At 37.0% G+C, this 13421-nt stretch overlaps 1 protein-coding gene across 1 annotated transcript in view; it reads right to left on the bottom strand.

Annotated features, from left to right (window-relative positions):
* MIPOL1 (mirror-image polydactyly 1) overlaps window positions 1-13421 on the bottom strand; it is a 440092-nt gene that overhangs the window by 94538 nt on the left and 332133 nt on the right. The gene's annotated exons all lie outside the window — the stretch shown is intronic.

Genomic DNA, 13421 nt, shown 5'->3' with positions numbered 1-13421 from the left:
CCTTTGCATATTGGTCCTATGTGAAAATGTATGTCGCATTGTTCACTGCTAGTCAAGAGGTAGGAGGCATATTTTCCACTGGGGATGGATCATAGCACTCTAATCAGAGTTCTTAGATTTTTCAAAGGTGTTTTTCTTTACAATATAGTCATAATAGAAATTGTTTGATTGATTTATATTGTTCCATTCACTTAGTATCCATTCATATAAACCAATCAGTCAACAAGTATTCATTAAGCACTTACTATATAACAAGGCACTCTGCTAAATTCTGGGAATATATAGAAAAAGGCAAAAACATGGTATATGTCCTTGAAGAGGTTAAATTTTAATGGGGGAAACAACATAGAAAAAATTGTACATACAAAAATTGTGTAAGATGATCCCAGAGAGAAGGCACTAGCAGTGGGTAGTGGGACCTAGGAAGACCTGCTGTAGGAGGAAGGATTTGAACTGAGTCTTAAAAAAGGGAAGCTGGGGCAGCTAGATGGTGCAGTGGATAAAGCACTGGCCCTGGATTCAAGAGGACCTGAGTTCAAATCTGACCTCAGACAGTTGACACTTACTAGCTATGTGACCCTGGGCAAGTCACTTACCCCTAATTGCCCTGAAAAAACAATAATAATAATGTGTTAGATCTAATTCTGGAGCAAGATAGCTAACAAAATGTAGGGTTGAGGCATTTTTCGAACCCAAAACAACTTAGAAGGTTGGATGGAGAGGTCTAGGACACAGGGTTGGAAGCCAGCTTAAAGGTGGCTGTGACAGCAGTAGCAGCAGCAATTTCCTGAACTCTCATTCCAGAGATGGTCATGGGCCATGAGGAGAACTACCATGTATGACTGTGGGGAACTGGATATAGTTAAAGGGCTGAAAGGAGTGCTAGCACTTGCAGCTGCAGGGGATCAGAGGCCTTTACAATGTAAAGACCAGAGCCCAGTCTAGGAGAGACCACACCTCTCCCTGGATTACAACGGCTTGGAAGCACCAAAATTTTACAGACCCCTCCCCTCCCCCCAGAACAAGCTCTGTAAACAGAAGTACAAAAAAAAAACCCTGAAGCTTTAGACAGTCTCGAACCCTTACTCCCAGGGATCAGGCCCCAACTTTAACAGAAATGATCAACCAACAACAAAAAGAACTGGGCTATAAAAAGCTATTATGGTGACAGGGAAGATCAAGACACAAAGTCAGAAGAAGAAAATGATGTTAAAACAGCTACAAACAAGGCCTCAAAGGAAGAGAAATGTGAATTGGACACAAACCCAACAAGAATTTCTTAAAGAGCTAAAGAAAGAGATGAGTGATAGAAGAAAGATTGTGAAAAGAAATGAGGGTGTTATAAGAAAATTGTGAAAAGAGAATTAGTATCTTGGTAAAAGAGGTACAAAAATACTCAAGAAAATATCACTTTAAAAAAAAGAATTGGCCTAATGGTAAAGGAAACACAAAAATTCACTAAAAAAAGAACTCCTTAAAAAAGGAGAATTGAGCAAATAGGAAAAAAGGTATAAAAGATCACTGAAGAAAATAATTCCTTAAAAATGAGAATTGGGAAAGTGGAAGCTAATGACTCCATTGAGACATCAAGAAAAGAAAAAATAAAGTCAAAAGGATGAAAAAAGTAAAAGAAAATGTGAAATATTTCATTAGAAGGACTACTAACAGGTGCTAGGTAGCACAGGAGATAGAGCACCAGCCCTAGAGTCAGGAGGACCTGAGTTCAAATCTGGCCTCAGACACTTGACAACTTACTAGCTGTGTGACCCTGGGAAAGTCACTTAACCCCAATTGCCTCACAAAAAGAAAGAAAGAAAGAAGGAAAGAAAGACTACTAACCCAGAGGAGAATTATTGGACTACATGAAAGCCAGAAAAAGATCCTAGACAACATATTTCAAGAAATCATAAAGGAAAACTGCCCTTATATTTTAGAACCAGAGAGTAAAATAGAAATTGAAAGAATCCACCAATAATCACTTGAGAGAAATTCCAAAATGAAAACTCATAGTGAAATTTCAGAGCTCGCAGGTCAAGGGGAAAATATTGCAAGCAGGTCAAGGGGAAAATATTGCAAGCAGAAACCAAGTATCAGAGTTAGGATCACACAACATTTCCACATTAAAGAAGCAGAGGGATTGGAATATGATATTCTGAGAAGCAAAGCAGCAAAAATTTCAGCCAAGAATAACTCATTCAGAAAAAAATAAGTATAATACTTCAAGGGAAAAATGGATATTTAATGAAATAGAGGACTTTCAAGAATTCCTGATGAAAAGACCGGAAAGGAAAAGGGTCCTAAACAGGACCCTGAAAGATTCTCAGTGTTAGTGGGCATGACCTGGACAAAGATCCAGCAAAGGAAACTGAGAAATAGTTGTTCACTAGGTATAAGAACCAGGAGATGGCAGTACTATGAAAGCTTGAAGAGGATAGAGTATCTAGGAGAAGAAGATGATCAAAAATAACAAAGGCTATAGGGAGATCAAGAAAGATAAGGTTTCAAAAAGGCCTTTAGATTTTGAAAATTAAGAGATTATTTGTAACTTTGGAGAGAACAGTATCAGTTGAATGATGAGGTCAGAAGCCAGACTGCAGAAGGTTTAGAATTGAATAAAAATAGAGAAGGTAGAGGCACTGAGTATGGATGGGCTTTCTTGAGAAATTTAGCCAAGAAAAGGAGGAATGATATAGGATAATAATTAGCATGGATGGTAGGATAAAGTGAGGATTTTTTAAGGATGGAGAAGACATAGGTGTATTTTCAAGCACCAGAGAGAAAGCCAGTAGATAGATATGTCTTTTCAAGCTTCTCTGAATTTTAAAATTTAATTTCTTATGTCACAATTACATTTACATTCATATAACACAATTTGTTCAGTCATCCCTTAAACAATGGACACTCACTTAGTTTCAAATTCTTTGCTACAATGAAAACATTTGCTATGAATGTTTGCACATATAGGTCCTTGCACAAGAGTTCCTTTCTCTTTTATCTTTTTTGTATGTGACTGTTAAGTTGTGTGTGTAGTTTAATGATTTCTAGGGAATAGCTTCAAAATGCTTTTCAGAATGGACAATTCACTACAAAGATCTACCAACAATGTATTAGTGTACCTATCCTTTCACATCTCCTCTAGAAATTGTCATTTTCCTTTTTGCCATCTTTACCAATCTAATGAATATGAGGTGGAACCTTGGAGTTATTTTAATTTGCATTTATCTTATTAATGATTTGGAATATATTTTAAATGGTTATTGATAGCTTGTTTTTCTTCAATTGAGAACTGTCTGTTTATACTCTTTGAATATTTATCTACAGGTTAATAGCTCTTATTCTGATATATTTAAATCAATTTCTTATGTATCTCGAATATCAGACCTTAATTATAAAAAACCCCTAATGCAAAAATTTTTCCTCAGATGTTTCTCTTCTTCTAACAGTATTGCTTTGGTTTGCATAAACTTTTAAATTTCATGAGTAAAAATTGTTCATTTATTTCATGTGATCTAACCTAATCTATTTTTTTTTTCAAAAACTCTTCTACTCTTAATTGTGAAATGTATATCCTTCTCTGGTCTCCAATTTGTTTATCATATGACCTTTTATGTCTTAGTCAAGTATACAAATGGAGCTTTTAGTATATAGAGTAAGATGTTAATCTAAACCTATTTCTGCCAGAATGTTTTACAGTTTTCTCAGATTTTTTCAAATTTGATTCCATACTGCAGGTGCAGTGGAGTCAGCTTAAGGTGGCTCAGAAGAGCTTATTTTTAAATTGTCAGTTCAAGTATTTATGCCTCATTAATCAGCAAACACTACAAATCAAAGCTTAATTTATTATTTAATTGATTTTCTAGATTTAAGAAAGTGATTAAGAAAATATTAATAATGCAGATTAAATTTGTGTCAAACATACAGATTTTTTTTTCCTCAGAGAGGTGGCTGTTAAACATTTACCAGCATACACCTGATCCATGCCATAGTAGTTGTAGTCTCTGAATCTATCAAACAATGCTGCTGTGTTCAATCGCCACTGGGTCTAATATATATCTTCCACTGATCAAAGTTTTAAATCTTGATCCAGTGTCCTGTAATTGTGATGATTACTGATACCCTCCATCATTTTATAAGTGTTTATCTCATCCATATTCATGAGTAAGATTGTAAATTGTGTATTTCTCATCATATTACTTTTCCTCTTTGTGTACCTCCAACCCATTTTTTACAAAGAAGGTAGCAAAAAGTTTGATCAGCATTAGTAATCAATAATTGTATCTACTTCTACTGTTTCTCCCTTCATTTCATACACTCATCACTTGTTTTTACGATATTTCCTTTTTTCTTTTAGTTTCCCTGTTAAGATGGGGGAGAAGAACCCTCTTAAAGAGTTTTTTTTTCTGCTGATACCACATCCTGCTCGAATCTATCCCCTTTAACTCTCTTTTTTCTCTGACCCTGCCTATTTCTTATTGAGGTTAATGCATTTTATACAAAATTTTGTGAATGTGTGTATGTTTTCAACCTTCCTTCTGCCAGTTCAGGGAAGAGTTAGGTTTATGTGGTGCCTTCAGTCTTTAGACCTCCCTTTTGGGTATATCTCATTTACATACAATTCATCTAATTTCCTCCTTATTTCTTCATTTGTATATCTCTTTCCTTCTCCCAATTTTTTCCCACTCTTTAGGCCATCAAAACAGAATAGCCCCAGTTCTTATGTTTTTCTTATTTAGTCCCCACTGTGACCCTAGGTGGTGCAATGGATAGAGTATAGGCCCTGGAGTCAGGAGGGCCTAAGTTCAAATCCAGTCTTACTTACACTTACTAGCTGTGTGACCCTGGGCAAGTCACATAACCCTTTTTGCTTCAGTTTCCTCATCTGGAAAATGGACTGGAGAAGGATATGCAAACCATTCCTGTATTTTTTCCAAGAAAACCCAAAATGGAGTCATGAAGAGTTGGACATAACTGAAATGAATGAACAACATCATCCTTGAAGACATGAGAACCTGACATTGATTTTTCTCTCTATTAGGATATAGGCACTTCATAATTGCTTTCCCATATCTTATTGCTCAAATGAATTTGCCTTTTGAGATTTCAATTCCTTTGTGTTTCAAAATTTTTACAAAGTTCTATTTTTTTCATCAGGTATGCATGAAAGTTCGCTATTGCATTAAAGATCCATTTCCACCCTGTAGGATTATACACAGACTTGCAGGGTAAATTATTCTTGGTTGCAATCCTTTAATTTTATCTTTTGGAATATAGTAGTTCAAGTCTACTTTCATATAACATTGCTGCCACCAATTCTTCTGTGGTACAGACTGTGGCTTCTAGGTATTTTAATTCTTTCTTTTTGTCTTCTTGTAGTATTTTTTTATTGACTTGGGAGCTCTGAATTTTGGCAATGATGCTCCTGTTACTTCCACTTTTTTCTTCCAAAGATTTCATTTAATTTTTTATGTCTTGCTCCATTTCTTTTCTACTGCAGAGAGTGTTGGTCATGTTATTCAAATGACAACCATACCCTTGCCTAAAATACTATTTTATGGAGAACTCACACAAGGCAAGTGCTCACATGGTGGTCAGAAAAGGCTATATAAGCACACTCTCAAGGTCTCTCTTGAGAACTTTTGAATTGATTGCAGGACATGGGAGACACCAGCACAATTCTGCCAGCATGGCATGCCCTTATCAGAGAAGGTGTTGTGCTCTATCAGCAAAGCAGAACTGAAGTAGTTCAAAAGAAATGCAAGATGAACAAATTTAGAGAATTCAACCCAAACGTTCACATGGATTATTTGTGTCTGACCTATGGTAGAGCATTCTGAGCTTGAATTGGTATGATCAGCCACAGGTGGACACGCTATAACTTGACTCTAATTGTTGTTTTGGTCCTCTTTGAGAATGAAGGACGACAACCAACCAACCAACCATGTCTTGCTCCATTTCTTCCAAGTAATCTTGGAGCAATTGTGACCAAACCATTCTTCCCCCAAAACCCTCCTCATATTTGTGCAATTTTTCTGGATTGGACTCTGGAATCTCTCCTTTTTAAAAAAATATATTTTCAACTTTATTTTCTTTTTAAATTTTGAATTCCAAATTTCCTTTCTTCCTGTCCCCTCTCTCATCCAATGAGAAAGCAATAAATAAATAAATAAATAAAATTAAATATCCATTTGAAATCATGCAAAAGCATATTTCCATATTATCCATGTGGCAAATAAAAAATAAAGTGAGAAATTATAATTCAATTTGATTTCAGAGTTTATCAATTTTCTCTCTAGAAGTGCATAGCATTTTTTTCATCTTATGTCTTTTGGAATTGTTTTGGATCACTGTATTGATCAGAGGAGCCAAGTCTTTCATTAACATTATTGTTATTGTGCACAATGATATCCTGGTTCTTCTTCTATCACTTTGCATTAATTCATATACCCCTTGACTGTTTTTTCCCCCTTCCTGAAACCACTCTCTCATCATTTCTTATAGTACAAAAGTTCTCAATAACAATAATATGCCATTCACCAAATGGCATTCTTTGCCACCACAAAAAGAACTGCTATAAATATTTTTGTACAAGTAGGTCCTTCTACTCTTCCTTCAATCTCCTTAGGATACAGACCTGATAATGCTATTGCTGGGTCTAAGAGTATGGACAATTTTATAGCCCTCTGGGTATAGTTCCAAATTGTTCTCCAAAATGGTTGGATCAATTCATACCTATTTTTTCCTTCATCTTCTCCAGAATTTGTCATTTCTGATAAATGTGAGGTGTGATTGCATTTCTCTAATGAACCATGATTTAGAGCATTTTTATATCATTATAAATAACTTTGATTTCTTCTTCAAAAAACTGCCTATTAATATCCTTTGACCCTTTATCAATTGGGGAATGGCTCTTATTTTTATAAATTTGTCTAGGTTCCCTATATATTTGAGAAATGAGGCCTTTATCAGAGAAATTTGCAGTAAAACCTTTTATGAAAATGTAGTTTCCCTGATTCTCTCTTCTAATTAGCTTTAATTTTGCTTTTGTTTTGCCTGAGATCACAATTGCTGCCCCTGCCTTCTATCCCCCTGTCAGCTGAAGCAAAATAGATTTTGTTCTAGCCCTTTATTTTTACTCTATGTGTGTCTCTTATAAAAAACAATCATTGTTTCTAATTCATTCTGCTATCCACTTCCATTTTATGGGTGAACTCATCCCATTCCCAGTTATGATTATCATTTATTTCCCTCTGTCCTATTTTCTTCTGTTTATCATTCTTTCTTTTTATCATAACCATCCTCAAAAGCCTGTTATTCTTTGGACCACTGCCTCTCTTAATCTGCCCTCTTTTTTTTTTTTAATCACCATCCCCTTCATCTTTTATCCCCTTCTCTTATTTCCTTGTTGGTTAAGATATACCTAACTGAGTATGTATATGTATTCTTCCATCTTTAGCCAATTCCGATGAAAGCAAGAACTGCCCACCACCCCTACCTCCATTTCCCACTCTGCTATAAAATCTCTTCCTTACAAGCCTCTTTTATGTGAGAAAATTTTCCCCATTCTACCTCTCCTTTCCCCCTTTTCCCAGTATATCCCTCTTTCTCAACCCTTCTTCTTTTGTTTTTGGAGATAATCCCAACATAATTGACTCATGCTCATGCCCTCTGTCTAAATTCCTTTTAACTACCCCAATAATGATAAAGTTCTTAGGAATTACATGTATCATATTCCCACATAGAAATGTAAACAGTTTAACTTTATTAAATATCTTATTATTATTCTTTCACAGTTACCTTTTTATTCTTCTCTTGAGTCTTCTGGCAAATTTTCTTTTTAGTTCTTTCCTTTTCATCAGGAATGCTTGAAAGGCCTCTATTTCATTAAAATCAAATTTTCCTCTGAAGTATTATATTCAGTTTTGATGTGTAAGTAATTCTTGGTAATAATCATAGTTATTTTGCCTTCCAGAGTATCATATTCCGAGCTCTCTGCTCCTTTAACATAGAAGCTACTAAACCTTGTCTTATTTTGACTATGGCTCTGTGGCAATTAAAATTATATAGGATTGCCCTATTACTGTCCCAAGTTTTAGGGAAACTTAGCTGGGTTTTAAAATGTAGCTACTTAGAAATTAGAGGCTACTACAGTGTGGGGCATTAAGCATTTATTAAAGAGAGAGAAAGAGAGAGAGAGAGAGAGAGAGAGAGAGAGAGAGAGAGAGAGAGAGAGAGAGAGAGAGCGAGCGCATATTGCTCAGAAATATCAGAAGGCCTATCTAGGATAGAGGGGAGAGAATCATCTGCGTCCTGCCTCCTTGAGCATTCCAAGCCAAGAGAGCAAGTCAGAGCAGATGCTTCCTGTGGTCAGGAGCAGAGGTGGCTCTTACACACTGCTTAAAGCTAATTGGCTAGCATCATTCAAATCTTTTGGTTCATTGGACTTGAGGGTGGTCCATGAGCAGTACAGGCTGACATCAGAGTACAGAGGGCAGACCCTCTGAGGGGAAAAGCTTTCATGCAGGTGTGGTTTTTAGTGAGGTAACTTTCTGTAGGTAGTCAACAAGGTCATTCTTCATTTCCTTTGAAATTCTTCTGACTCTGGGCTGGCCCCAAGAGAGGTCAGGCAAGGCTCTCTGGGTCAGGCCCTTGAGTGGGGACCTCTAGGAGTTCCAAAACCCCATTTTTTTCTCATAGCTCCATGATATCTGAATTATTTCTTTCTGGCTGCTTGCAATATTTTCTCCTTGACCTGGCAAGTCTAGAATTTGCTTATATTATTCCTGAGAGTTTTCATTCTGGGATCTATTTTAGGCAGCGATTAGTGGACTCTTTCAATTCCTATTTTACGCTCAGGACCTAAGATGCAGGCACAGTTTTCCTTGATAATTTCTTGAAATGTGTCATTTAGGATGTTTTTTGATTATGGGTTTCAGGTAGTCCAATAATTCTTTTTTTTTTTTTTTTTAAGTGAAGCAGTTGGGGTTAAGTGACCTGCTCAGGGTCACACAGCTAGTAAGTGTTAAGTGTCTGAGGCCGAATTTGAACTCAGGTACTCCTGACTCCAGGGCCAGTGCTCTATCCACTGCGCCATCTAGTTGCCCCCTTTTTTTTCTTTTTTTTTTTGCGGGGCAATGGGGGTTAAGTGACTTGCCCAGGGTCACACAGCTAGTAAGTGCCAAGTGTTTGAGGCCGGATTTGAACTCAGGTACTCCTGAATCCAGGGCCAGTGCTTCATCCACTGCGCTACCTGGCTGCCCCCTAGTCCAATAATTCTTAAACTTTCCATCTCTGATCTATTTCCCAAGTCAGTTTGTTTTTCTGATGAGATTTCACATTTTAACAAAAGTTCTCATTCTTTTGATTGTTTTATTGTTTCTTGATGTCTTTCTTGATGGGGTTATTAGCATCTACTTTCCCAATTGTCATTTTTTGTTTGTTTTTATTTTTGTTTTGGAGGCAATTAGGGTTAAGTGACTCATGCAGGTACTGAGTATCTGAGGTTCTATTTGAACTATTTGAACTCCCCAGGAACTGTTATGGCCAATTCCAAGACCCCTTGCTTATGCTGCTACAGCATACTCTGTACTCTGGGCTGGTCTCCACTCTGGGGTCACAGACCTCTCCTGCCAACCTCCTAAGTTGTCTTAGTCTGGGAAAATGTCTCGCTCTGACCTTTTGTTGTCTCTGCCACTCCAAAATATGAATTGAGTAGTTATTTAAAAGTTATTTGGAAGGGAATGTTGGGAGAGTTTGGCTATGCTGCCATCTCTACTCTGCCATCTTGGCTCCACCTCCTTTGGAGTATCTCTTGATAGATCATACTTCTTCATTGTGTCTGGTTTCTTAAGCCTCATTTCTTAGTATGGAACTTTGTGCCAATGCCATGCACTATACTCTTGGAGAGGATGGCCAGGCCTTACTGGATCCTGTTATCTAATTCCTGGCTTTCACCTTCCCAGTTGTTTTGTGTGCACCAGTTTTAGGCATCTCTGGTTATCCTGGATCAGAGTGCTGTGCTCTTCAGGCCTTGCTGAAACCTCTACAATTTAAGTGTTATGTTCATCAAACCCCTGGAATGGCCTGGTCAGAGTGTGTTCAGCTTCCAATCCTCTTAAAACTTCCTCATCAGAATACTTCAGGCTTCTTGCTTGTAGTTAACATAGTTTAAGCGTCAGGTGCCCTGGAACATCTCTGGTCAGTGTTAGTGGGCTTCTGGCTGGCTTTCATGGTAGGATCTCTTTTACACTTCTACCACACTTCTACTACATTTTGTGTGTGCACTCCCTGAGATTAATGAAGGAGCTTTCTATTGTTTCTATTTAGATGTCTTGATAATTACTAAGTGCCCTATTTAGATTTTTTGCTAGAGTACAGGTATGGGAGCTGGGCTCCTCTATGACCTTTCGCATCATCATCTTAACCAGAAGCCCAGTGACTTATTTCTGAATGAAATTCATTTCAAGGCCTTTTAATATATATATATTTTTAAAAGTCTAAGGAAGAGAGAATATTCTTGAATTTGACATTAATCTCATTAAGTCATAGTAACCAACAGATGGCTATGGCATTATTCCTCAATAGAAGATACTGAAATTAAAACCCAGGGTTTTAATATTAATGGGACTTACACAAGTGAAATACTGTGTGTCAAGTTGATAATATGCCCCCAAGTTATTATTCATGGAGAGTGTCAGTCCTCTGTTTAATCAGGAGTTAAAGCATGTACAATAATTCCTTATTTTCACAATATTCCTTCTGACAATAAAGATAACACTTATGAGAACAGTTTCTAGCTGGCTAAACCTGACATACTGGTTTTGTTAATAAAAAATTCGTGACTTAATTAATGAAATGGATATATTAAGGCCCTTCCCCAATGTAGCAGAGCTGCCCCACCTATAACTGAACTTCTCATGACCTGTATTATACAGAAAGAATTGTAGCAAGTTGAACTAAAAATTGTTATGTACTTAAAAGTTCAAACAAAATCAAAGCACTGCTCAGAAGCTGGTGTGAAGCTTCAAGTGAAGAATACCTGTTATGATCACATTTAATACCCTTTTTCCTTTACCATAAATATGTAGTAAAATATTAGTATTTTCTCACTAACACTAAATTTGCATAAGTGGAATCTCTACATTTTAAAAGTAAATTTGTCAAGTACAAATGACTAACCATTGGCTGAGTTTCAAATATTCATAACCTTTCACTTCAATTACATTTACAAGAGAGAATGTATAGTATTTACATCTCTTTTTATCTGAAGTTATTACTGGTGAAAGCTAAAAAAAAAAACCCTTTGTTTCATTATGGTTTGTAGGCTTCTGCTTTCAAACTTCAGTAACAGAAGCATTTCATACTTATTCACATTTCTGAAAATCAGGCTAGTTTCTCTGTCCAGGTCATCATCTTATTTTCAGAATCAATTCTTTGTTAACAACTACATATTATAGTAATCCCTGCTCCCCAAACCTCTTTTCCTCAAAAAAGCAAACCTGGAGACTTCTGATTGAGATGGCTGAATGAATGGTTCAACTGCCCAGGAGTCAGTGATGGACTCCAGAAAAGACTCCAAAACAGCATCCAGCCAAATAATGATCAGAGTATCTAAAGATGAGTTACATCCATCCCAGGATTATAAAAAAAAGCCAGATGCTTGATATAAGTCTCACCAAAAAGGCTGGCATGAGTATGAAAACACAAAATAGAAACTTGTTAGCATGGACCATAGATCTACTCTATGATTAAGGTTAGGAAGACCCGATGGCTCAGAAGAGGAAACTCTAGCATGATAGGAAACTCAAAGCAGCATGATTTTAGATCTGGACCAGAAGCCAGCATTAATGTGACCTGAGAAGGCTCAGAAGGAGCTGGCAGTACTCGCAGCATGAACATTATAAGGGATTTAGAAGGCCAGCACACTCTGACCTGAATATCTAGTATCCTGAATTCAAGTCAACAAACATTTATTAAGCACTTACTGTGTTCCAAGCATTGTGGTCACTGGTAACACAAATACAAGCAAGATCATTTGACTTGACTGACCTGAAAAGCTTCAGACATATCTGAATATTCAGGACTCTGAACCTCAGCTACCTGGGTGGAGAAATCTAAAACCTCCTAGCATTTGGAGGAAAAATTCAACTAGAGAAATTAAAGTCAGAAGCATGGACCCAGAAAATTAAGACAGAAACCAAACAGGGCCCAGCTAGTCACCCATGGGTAAAGAAGTAGGTAGAGGGGCAGCTAGGTGGCACAGTGGATAGAGCACCAGCCCTGGATTCAGGAGGACCTGAGTTCAAATCTGACCTCAGACACTTACTAGCTGTGTGACCCTGGGCAAGTCACTGAACCCCAGTTGCCTCATGAAGAAGAAGAAGGAGGAGGAGGAGGAGGAGGAGGAGGAGGAGGAGAAGAAGAAGGAGAAGGAGAAGGAGAAGGAGAAGGAGAAGGAGAAGGAGAAGAAGAAGAAGAAGAAGAAGAAGAAGAAGAAGAAGAAGAAGAAGAAGAAGAAGAAGAAGAAGAAGAAGAAGAAGAAGAAGAAGAAGAAGTGGGTAGAGCAAGACCCGGGCACAATGTCCCAGTTAAGAAAATAAAACTAAAGATATAAATATACAGAAGAAAAATATAGCCACAATCAAGAAATACAGATCCAGAGAATCCCAAAAATCCAATTTAGAAGAAGAGAAAAATTCCATAATAACTGGAAGCATAGTCTCAGAGGGGGAAAAATATAAATTGGCCACAAGGATTACAAGGGTATCTAGAAGAAATGAAACCAGAAATTAAAAAAAAAAAGTTACAAATGAAATAAGAGCTCTGAGGGAAAGAATTGGCAGGAAAAAATAGAAAAGAAATAGTAAACATGACCCAAGTAACAATCATTCAAAAGAAATACTAGGAAAAAATAGAAGGATTGAAAAAATAGAAGAAAATGTATGATATACTATAAAAACCAAGTGATCTGGAAAACAGATCAAGGAGAGATAATCTAAGAATTATCAGATTACCTGAACACCATGTCCAGAAAATAAAACAAAAGTCAGGATATCACATTTCAAGAAATTCAAAATAAAAAACATCCTAGATATCTTAAAGGGGCAGCTGGGGGTACAGTGGATAGAGTTCCAGGCTTGGACTCAGGAACACTACTCTTCCTGAATTCAAATCTGGCTCCAGACACTTACTAGCTGTGTGAAGCTTGGCAAATCACTTAACTCTGCCTCAGTTTCCTCATCTATAAAATGAGTTGGAGAAGGAAATGACAAAACACTCAAGTATCTTTGCCAAGAAAACCCCTACTGGGGTCATGAAAAGTCAGACATGACTGAAATGACAGAACAACAATAGATATCTTAGAACCAGAGGACTGAGGGAAAATAGATTCTATTGGCCAACTCCTGAAGAAACCCCGCATTATG

This window comes from Dromiciops gliroides, chromosome 2 (genome assembly GCF_019393635.1).
Source record: "Dromiciops gliroides isolate mDroGli1 chromosome 2, mDroGli1.pri, whole genome shotgun sequence".
In the NCBI taxonomy this organism is placed as follows: domain Eukaryota; kingdom Metazoa; phylum Chordata; class Mammalia; order Microbiotheria; family Microbiotheriidae; genus Dromiciops; species Dromiciops gliroides.
The sequence above is the reverse complement of the archived record's forward strand: the minus strand, read 5'-3'. Positions and strand labels throughout refer to the sequence as shown.